The 10,615-nt window shown below is 34.5% G+C and overlaps 1 pseudogene; it reads right to left on the bottom strand.

Moving 5' to 3' along the window:
• Positions 1-3,487: 3,487 nt before the first annotated feature.
• LOC102875060 lies at positions 3,488-6,963 on the bottom strand (annotated as a pseudogene).
• Between the last annotated feature and the right edge of the window lie 3,652 nt (positions 6,964-10,615).

Below are 10,615 nucleotides of genomic sequence, written 5' to 3'. Positions count from 1 at the left end.
CTATCCACAGCTCATCTGGTCTTCGTTCATTAGTGTTCAAGGCCTCAAACCTGTTCCTGTGTTGTTTTTTAAATTCATGGGGAATAGATTCAAGATCAAGTTTTCTTTCCTGTGGTTATGAAGTAACTTTCTTTATATTTAATTTGAGCTTGTATATGAAAAGTTGATGGTCTGTTCCACATGAGCACCTGTCCTAGGTTTCACTGCTTATATTGTTTTAATTTCTCTAACCATTTCTTCCACAGATGTAATCTATCTGATTCCTGTGAATCCCATCAGGTGAAATCCATGTGTATAACCTGTGTTAGAAATAACAAAACAACTCATCAGAAGAAAATAATTTCTATACATGTGGCAGTGAAGACTATATAACAATTTTCCACTGATCTATCAGACCATTCGTTAAAAAGAAAATAGAATAATAATTTTAAAATGTATTAAAGATCTTATTATCCATGTTAGTACCATCTTTATTGAGACCTCTGGACCATGAGGAAAATTCTAATGAGAAAGCTGAAATATAAAAATAAGAAAGATGAGGCAGAAGTCCAAGTAAACATTAGTTTGTGCACACACAAACATCACAACAACAGAAATAGACATTGTCACAGGCTACCGAACTTGGCGCATATTTACACACTCCTGTTTAGAACTTCTTACTCAAGTTATCTAGAAACTCCATCACTATTTGACTGCCTTGAACATAGCTGAGATGTCCACCTTCCTCCTTGGAAACTGGCTCCTTTTGATCTATTTCCCCAAACATATAATATTCTGGACTAATTCTGTGCTTAGTTATTGTTTAAAACAATGTTCAAAATAAATCATCTCTTCTGCTGCTTTAGCTAAAGAATAAATTTATTTTTTTTAAAAAAAGGATTCAAATTTTTAATAGACCACATTCAAAACTCTAGTAGGAAATGTTTTAAAAAGATATTTCTGATATATACATTTCCAGATGGTGGTGTTTGTACAACTATTAAGGAAATTGTGGTTTAGATAGAAGATCAATACACATCTCTTCATGTTTCTGGATCCTTAAGTAAATTATGAGAAAGAGTGATCAGCATCTATAGAATTAACTAAAGTGTTAAATGAAATTACAAAAGCACAGGGCCAGGCAGTATTGCATTGTATTTGTTCTGTTGTAAATTGGGTAAATATGAACAACAACCCAACTTGATCTTGAATAGTTCTAGCTAAAGTTCAAGATCATTTTAAGAATAAACTTTGAGGCATTTAGCACCAAGGATCAAAGACCATATGAGTTGTGGGATGATATCAATGATGTTGTTGTTGATTGACTTCAAGTAGAGTATGACTCATAGTGACCCTATGAACAAAAGGCCTGAAGTGCCTCTATAAATTATCAACATTTATCAAAGTTCATAGTTCCCGAAGGCATATTATTTAGGAAGTGGATTCCATTCCTGCTTCCAAACCTGTCACCGTATTTTTTTTAAATATCATCCATGAAAAAGCAAAAGGTGATTACAAAATCAGAGGAGAAAGGAAAAAACAAAACAAAACAAAAAACAACACACAACGAAATGAATGCCAGAAGGGACTCTAAAAACTGCACTGGAGCATTAAGAAGCCAAAACAAAAGTGAAACATGTAGAAGGGAAAGAGCTGAACATAATATTTCACAGAGTTGGAATTGAAGAATAAAAAGAGAAGAACTAGCTCTTCTGCATTTCTCAATCGGAGAGAACTGAAAAACAAATTTAAGTTTCATGGTACAATATTGAAAGATTCTATGGGGGAATATATTGAATGACCCAAACAACAGAAAAAGAAGGAGGGAATACACAGAATCACTATTGAAAGAATTGATTGACATTGAAAAATTTTAGAAAGTACAATATAAACAGGAGCCAATTGCAATGAAGGAAGAAGTGGAAGATGCATGAAAGGCATTGACAAAAAATAAGGCCCCAGGAATCGATGGGGTATCAGTTGGCTTGTTTCAATTAACATATGCAGCCTTGGATGCACTCACCAGTCTATGCCAGGAAATTTGGAGGACAGCTGTCTTGACAACAAATTGAAAGAGATCCATATTTGTCTCTATTCCCAAGAGAGGTGATCCAATTGAATGTGGAAACTATAGAACAGTATCATTAGTATCACATGCAAGAAAAATCTGCTGAAGAACATTCAAAAATGGCCTGAACCGTACATAGTGAACTGCCAGAAGTTTAGGCAGGATTTAGAAGAGGCCATGGCAGCAGGGATATCATAGCTTATGTCAGATGGATCTTGCTGAAAGTAAGGAATGCCAGAAGAATGTCTTTTTGTGCTTTACTAAGGAAAGATATTTGACTATGCAGATCCTAACAAATTGTGGCTTACATTGAGAAGAATGATTGTGCTCATATGGAACCTATACCAGGACAAAGAGGCTGCTGTGTGAACAGAGTAGGTGCACACTGCATGCTTTAAAGTGGAAAAATGAATTTGTCAGGGTTGTATGCTCTTTCCATACCTATTCAATCTATATGCTTAGCAAATTATCCAAGAGACTGGACTCTATGAAGAGCAGTGTGGCTTCAGGATATGGAGGGGCACTCATCAATAACCTATGCTATAGAGATGACACAACCTTGTTTACTAAAAGTGAGGAGGACTTGAAGCACTTGTTGTAGAATATCAAGGAAAGCAGGCTTCATTATGGATTACATCTCAATGTGAAGAAAACAAAAATTCTTACCAATGGACCAATAGGCAGCATCAAGATGGACAGAGAGGAGACTGAAACTGTTCGCAGCTTCATCTTGTTGGATGCATGATCAGTACCCTGGGTACCAGCAGTAAAGAAATAAGGAGACACATTGCACTGGGGAAATTTTCAGTTAGCGACCTCTCCTCAAGTTATTGAGGAGTTATGATGTCACTTTGAGGACTAAAGTATGTCTGATTTAGGCCATAGTCCTATGATCACTTGTTATGCATCTGAGCTTGACAATGCATAACAGTGACAGAAAAAGAATTGACACCTTTGAACTGTGGTGTTGGGGAAGAACACTGAACATTGATGGCCAAAAGAAAAAAACAAGTATGTTTGGAGAGGGTGCAACCAGAGTGCTCTTTGGAGGTTTAAAAATGTTGAGGATTCACCTCACATACTTTGGGCTAGTTGCTAAGGGGGGCTATTCCTTGGAGAAGCACATGACGTCAGGATGGATGGAGAGTCTGTGAAGGAAAAAGACACTCAACTAGGTGGACTGACACGGTAACTGCAGCAGTGGGCTCTTATGAGTCAGAATTATGAGGATGGCACAGGATAGAATAGGGTTCAGATTTTTTGTTTATATGGTCTCTTATAAGTCATACTAAAAAAAATAAGTCATACTCAACTCAACAGCATCTGACAATGACAACAACTACTACTTCTAGTACATTATTTATTACTGTTTTGAACACAGGTTTATTTCTGAAATTAAACTATACTGTGGAATAAATTGGGATTTTGGATCAAAATGATCTACCATATAAGTTCAGTAACTTGTTTTTCTGACAAATTGAAAATGCTGAATTGATGCAAATTTTAGAAATATGTTTTCAACACCAGTCCACTAAAATACTTCCCTTTAAGACAGAGGACAACTTGAATTGCTAATTTTAGCCTCTCAAATTATAATAGTACTTGTACTGCTTTATTATTTGGGGCACCAGGAATTAGATATACTAAGTATTTCCCAACTTTGTCATACATTTTGCTGTCATTCATTTCAACTTCTAAGTCTTCATCTACGTCTCCTTCATCAACCTTGTTTCTTAGTAGGACCACTTCAGTAAGGACACCTGGATATTTCAGTTAATGGATTTCAATCAGATTTCTTGACTGCATCTTTCGCTGTAGCGTCACCATCAATGATCTTGCCTCCTTGTTTGCTTATGTTTTCTACTGACAATGCTCCACCCTTGTTCTTCCCAAGTTCCAAGATTTTACCTTCCCAGAAGCCAAAACTCTGCATGATTTTATGCCTTTTTTCTCTTTATTATACTTCTTTCTATCTCTACAACTCCTGCTTTGCGTTTTTCTTTTCAATGTTACTAATTTTTCATTACTATTAGAAAACATAGGATCATATTCATCCGCTAAGCGAATACAATATTCTCCTACAGAAAACTGACTGAGAATTAAATCCTTTAGGTCAGCTGCTTCAAGAAATGGTGAATCCACAGTTTTCTGGTCAGCTGATGAATAGCTGCTTTCAGGTTAATTACTTGTGTAAGTACTGTACTATTTTTTAGTCCTCGGGCTATTTGCTTGAATGAGAACTGCCTGCTTGTTTGTGCGCTCGCTCTCTCTCTTCTTTTTTTTTAAAATGTATTTATTTATTTATTTTTGCATATGTGTGTACGTCAGTCTCCCAGGACATTTTATAGGAATATCTTCTTCTTGGTTTGTGCTTTTGCCATGTTCCCTAAGCAGGTCAGTGTGGAACAGTGTGTGAAGTGAGCAAGCTGGATACACAGAGTTGAAGCGCTTCTGAGAGTCAACATTTGGAAGCATTCTGCATAAAAGTAAACCTACTGATGTGCAGAGCTCGCCTTTAAATTATTCTGCAAAGATATCTGTTATTGAAATTATAAGTCTTTATAAAGTACATTGTAAACACAAAATGACTTGTACTTTTTAGTCATCCTGAGGCTTACCTGTCAAACAAACATCACTGTGTCCAATAAAATGTTCTGTGAAGTTCAAGAATACCATGGCCAACAGCCACATAGGATCTGGTGAACATGCCAGAGAATTTCAACACGGTTAAAGTTTCAATATTTTTGTCTTAAATATATTAATGCATTCAAAATGGAAAACATATAAAAAGGCCATACTTTCTTATTTTAAAAAAACAAAACCCTGTTTTAAGAAGTCATCTACATTTGGATGTTTTTCATCTAAAGAAAGATTAAAAAAATAAAAGATTGCAGTATTTATGACTCATTGTAATAATACAGTTTCTACAGTCTAAGAGATTTGGAGCATTTGGAGTTACCTTTCTATAAATTTTAAAACTTTGTGCTGTAAAATTATTGGGGAATTTGAGGATAAAGTGCTGAATTTTTATCTCATCAAAAACAATAAAGGGAAGTCAAGGGAAAAGATTAATTAAAAAAACATGTAGTATTCTGACAATTGCAGGGCAATTCTCCCTAACAAAAAGAGATTCACAAAGAGATTTTGTCTACTTAAATGACTTGTATGAACCAACTCAAAAACATTTTAAGTCCTCTCTAAGGTGGTCACAAGTAGAAATGCAGGAATATAATGAGCCTTTAAAAATAGTACTGCAGTATCTCACCCCTTACTTGAAAAAGATATAATGAGGAAAAAGACTCATTATTGATGAGGAGGACTCTCAACAACATGGATTGACACAGTGACTGAAACAAGAGTCTTGAATGTACCACGGACCACCAAGAAAATAGATAGGTATGTCTTACCGAGGGTGAAACCAAGTCTCTCCTTGGAGGCTAGGATTTTGAAGCTCCATATCACATACCCTCGGCATGAGTCCAGGAGGGTTCTTTCCTTGGAGAACGATATTATGCTCAGAAGGGTGGAGAGAGTGCAGGAGAAGAAGCCCCAGGATGAGCTGGAATGATACAATGGCAGGGACACTGGGGATAAGTGTGTTGGAGTCTGTGAGACTGGCTCAGGTAGGCCAGGGAAGGCTTCAGAGCTGTTGCACATGGGTTGCTAGGTGGCACACAACTTGATGGCACACAACAACAACAACATATTTGATCCTACTTTAGCAGCCACTGGTTAATACATCTTGTATTTTGAGTGCTTTCCTACCTGAGAGTGACATATCAGAATATGAGATATCACTATAAGAGATAATAGTTTATCGATATCCCTAGGGTTTCCAATAGTTAGTTTTTCAGACATAGCTCACCAGAGTATTCTTAATATTTACTAGGTCATCTTATGCTCTACTGAAACCTATCTCCTAAGAATGATCCCAATGTTTAAAATACTAGATTTTATAAGGCCTAGTAACTGTCCTGTCCTTGTTGATTCAGTTGTTTTACTGTTTTAACATACTTCCTTCTTTATGACCAAGTTCTTGGGTATAATATTTTCTTATATTTACATTTTCTTGAAAGCTTGTTAAGTTTGGAATCTCTGACTAAGTATTACCTACTCATAACTGAAATTATAAGCAGAAAAAAACAATGCAAATACATTTTAGTTTTAAAATTCTCTCAAGAAAATATTTGGACTCTTATACATTGTTTGTGGTGTTGTAAAATGGTGCAACCACTCTGGAAGGATGGAAGGAAGTTTAGTATTTCCCCAAAAAGCTGAACATAGAGATTCCATATGACTCCACTGCTTGGAATATACTTCAAGAAGATGAGAACTGAGGCATAAACAGACACTTGTATACCAGTGTTCCTGGCAGTGTTATTGACCATTGCAAGAACATGGAAAAAGCCCAAATAAAATTCAGACCGGAAATCAATTGAAATGAATAAAAACAATAACAAGCATCATTTAATGATTGGAACGTGGAGTATAAGTAGTTTGAATATTGGAAAACTGGAGATTGTTAAAAAGAAAGTCATGAGCAGCAATATGTAAGTTCTCAGAATATGATCAAGAGTTAATGGTACTGAAAAAAAGCTGTACTACAGGGATTGGCAAAAACATAAAGCACAAGATTTGATAGAATACCAATTGAGGTGTTTCAATAATCACATTCAAACTTGGGTATGCTCCCAAGATTATAACAAGAAATTTGGAAGATAGCTATATGGATAAACACAAAGATAAAACATATATTTGTTTCCATTCTCAAAAACAGATGACTCAAAAAAGTAAATAAATTATCAAACAGAATAATTATTATCACATGCAAGTAAAATATTTCTGAAATTATTAAAAACATCTTAAACAGCACCAATAAAGACTTACCAAAAATTCAACCTAGATTCAGAAGTCATGGACCAAGGAACAACATTCCTTGTGTCAGTGTGTTCTTGGCCAAACGAAAAGTATCCCAAAATCTCTGTAGATGAAAAATAAACAACCTAAATAAAAAAAATTTAAAAAAAGAATACCAGAAATATGCTTACTCATGCATTATTGCCTATGAAAAAATACTCAATTGTGAGGATCATAATAAATCATTGGAATTCCAGAGTGCCTCATTGTTTTCATATGAAATCAGCATATAAAACAAGAAGCTGAAACAGACTGAGAATCATCCTGCATGCTTTTAAAACATCAAGTGTGGATAAAGGTTATAACCTTTCTCTATATTTTTAGATACAATAAATTAATATACCACTTCTGTCCAAAGCTTTCCATTTCGTGATTCTAGATTTTTGGGTTACCTTATGACCTCATTCAAGGATAAGTTATCCCTTGTGTAGAGGAGACAACATTAGGGTGGGATATAGTCCCACCCTGCTAGAAGATACTACTTAAATCACCACTCCTAGTTTTTCTAGAGTATGGTTTATCCTTGAGACTCTATGTAAAGGGATATTCATGGAAGTCCACTGCTTATCCTCTTGTAATACTGCATTTGACCTGATTCAGCTTTGCCAATGGCCATCACCAGACAATCATCAACCAACAGTTGATTTCTGACACTCAATGGTAAAAACATACAATCTTGGTTTATATTACCCACAATCTCATGAGCCATTTCACTGATGGTTATTAAATTTCTATGAGGTCTTCCAGTGAATAATCATATAACCCAATGATGTAGACAAGTGTAGGAAGACTGAAAGGAGGTAAAATTAATGTTAAAGAAGATGTGATAGTATAGAAATTTGTACCTTTGGAACACTGCTAACTTCTACTTTATAGAGATTCTTCTTCTATCATTGTACAGTCAATTACCTTGCACTGTTCAATTTATGTGCTGAGAAAATAATTAAAAAATCTAGAAAACTCTGGTGGAATTGGTATGATGGTACACTGCAATTCCGAAGGCATTTGGTTCTAATCTTCCAGCTGCTCCACAAGAAAAGGATGTACAATCTCCTCTTGTACGATTCACTGCCTTTGGAAACCTGCCAAAGAGTCAGGTATTGTTTGGTTCCAATTCAAAGCCACACAACAACAAAAACAGCATACGAAGAGAAATGTGGCATTAGTATTGGAGGGAGACTCCGCAACAAACTACATTATGCCGATAATACAACCCTGCTTGCAAAAAAGCCAAGAAGACTTGAAGCACTCACTGAAAAGAATCCCAGATTACACACTTTATTGTGATTTATATATCAACATAAAAAAACCACCAAGTGTATACCAATAAGCAATATCGTGATAGAGGGAGAAAAGATTAAAGTTATCAATGACTTCATATTTTAATTGGGCTCATGATCAACACCCTGATAGGATCAATCAAGACGTCAAAAGTCTTGTTCCAATGGGCAGATCTTTTGTGAATCACCTCTCAAAAGTGTAAAGAAGTGGCAAAACCACAGGTTGCACAGTTTGGTGAGTGGAGGGAGAGGGCAAGGGCATGAGAGGGATATGGGTGAAAGACAGGGTAATGAATGGGCAAGGTCCAATAGTGATTAATTTTTTTTAATCATAAGACATGAGAACAATTGTATGAAACAAAATATGAATGAAGAACAGTGTGAAACACAATGTATATGAACTTTGGAAGTAAACCAATAAAAAGAAAAATAGCTAGAAAAGAACAAAAATAACCCACAATGTACATGTATGAAACAGAATATATAAATATATGTATTTATAAATAAATATTTTATACATTATATATATATAATTGTATGCAAACCAATAAATATATATATGAGTGAGGAGAAAAAAGTACAAAGAATAAGACAAAAGTGTGACTGCATGAAGCGATGTGTTTCCAGTTTTCCTAAACATTTCAAGTTGGAAAATGAGAAAGACTGAAGAACAATTGGCTGATTCCTTTGATTTGTCATGTTGGGTTAAGAGCTTTTAATATATCATCACTTCCCAAAGAACAAACAATTCTGTCTGAGAGGAAGTACAACCAGGGTGCTCTTGGAAGCAAAGAAACTGCATCTCACACTTTAGACATAATCTCAGAAAGTGTCAGCCCTTTGAAAAAGATATGTTGCTGGGCAGGAGGTCAATGAAAGGAGGAAGACCCAGAAGGTGATGCATTGACCCAGTAACTTCTACAATAGGTTTGAGCTTGACAAAGATCTTGAGAATGGTGTAAGATAATAAAAACATTTTATTTGTTGTTCATAACGTCACTGTGAGTTGTTCTTGACTAAATGGCACCTAACAATAACAACTCTATTTACCTCTCTGATTTGATGTTGAAGATGTCTTTCACCTAAAAGCTCTATTTTTATCTCTTTTAGTTCTGAAAAATAATACTGACTAATGAATAAAAACTCAACCTTACTGTAAACTTACAGTAAAAATACAATAAAAAATAAAATCTCTGTAAATTTTCATTAAAATTAAGAATAAAAAAAGAACTAAAAAAAATAATAATACTCATTCTTTTTTGACATTATTTCTCTATATTTTCATTCTTATGGTGTGTTTGCAACCATATAAATATGTGGGAAGTCCATACAATGTATGGAAATATTTTACAGGAGTATTACATTAGTCTTTATAGTAAAGATGGACATTCATATAAGTAAGTGGGAATTTTTAAGAAAAATTAATATAAATAATTTCTATACATGGACCATTTATCAAAACTCAGTGTTCAGGAAATTAATATGAGTTTATATGGAATAAATTAAAACTATTACAAAGCATATTTAAATCTATGTTACCTCTACCACTTAGTTCTTAAAGGAGCACAGGTTGCCTAGTGGCAAGAAACTGTGCTTCAATCCTCAAGGCAAGTGGTTTGAATTCACCAGCTCCTCTGCAAGAGAAGGAAAGGCAATCAATCTCCTGCTGTTTGACTGCCTCTGAAAACCTGCCACAGAATCAGCTATGGGTCAGTTCTGACTCAATGGTACACAAAAACAACAACAAACAGTTCTTATGAGATGCATAGTGATTTTGTTTACACACAGAAGATTTGAATTGATATTTTCAATAAAAGAAATTCAATGTTAATATTTTATAAATTATTTCTGTTTCACACTGTGAATAATACATACAATGAAACAATATTATGTTTAATGTTGAACCTTCCTCTATACTAGTGAATAAGAATAATAAAAATATATTAATTTTTGTCTAGTGAACTGTGAATAATGAAGTCTTATCAAAATGGGTAATAGGTGTAGGTACATGCATTGCCTAGTTATCCAATTATTCTGGCAAAATTACAAATGAAGAAAGTAGAAACTGTTAAAAAGGTCATTGAAGTAATTAAGACTGGTGAAGCATATTGTTAATACTTTACTTGAGAGGGAGTAAGACAAAATACCTGTTCCTCAATGTTCAGGGTGATGCTCCCATCAGTAGTTAATAGTGTAATACCTCAAAAAAGTTAAATATTACAAAAAATGTCATTAAGAAGGTAAATGGGGAACATTTTAATAAATAATTAAATTATCAAAATTTAATTTTGTATTTTTTATTGTATGATGCCTTTGAACTGTGGTATTGGAGAAGAGTGTTGAATATACCGTGGACAACTAGGATAACAAA

The sequence above is a fragment of the Elephantulus edwardii genome, unplaced genomic scaffold, assembly GCF_000299155.1.
Source record: "Elephantulus edwardii isolate Elephantulus edwardi_28Jun2011 unplaced genomic scaffold, EleEdw1.0 scaffold00023, whole genome shotgun sequence".
NCBI lineage: Eukaryota > Metazoa > Chordata > Mammalia > Macroscelidea > Macroscelididae > Elephantulus > Elephantulus edwardii.
The sequence above is the reverse complement of the archived record's forward strand: the minus strand, read 5'-3'. Positions and strand labels throughout refer to the sequence as shown.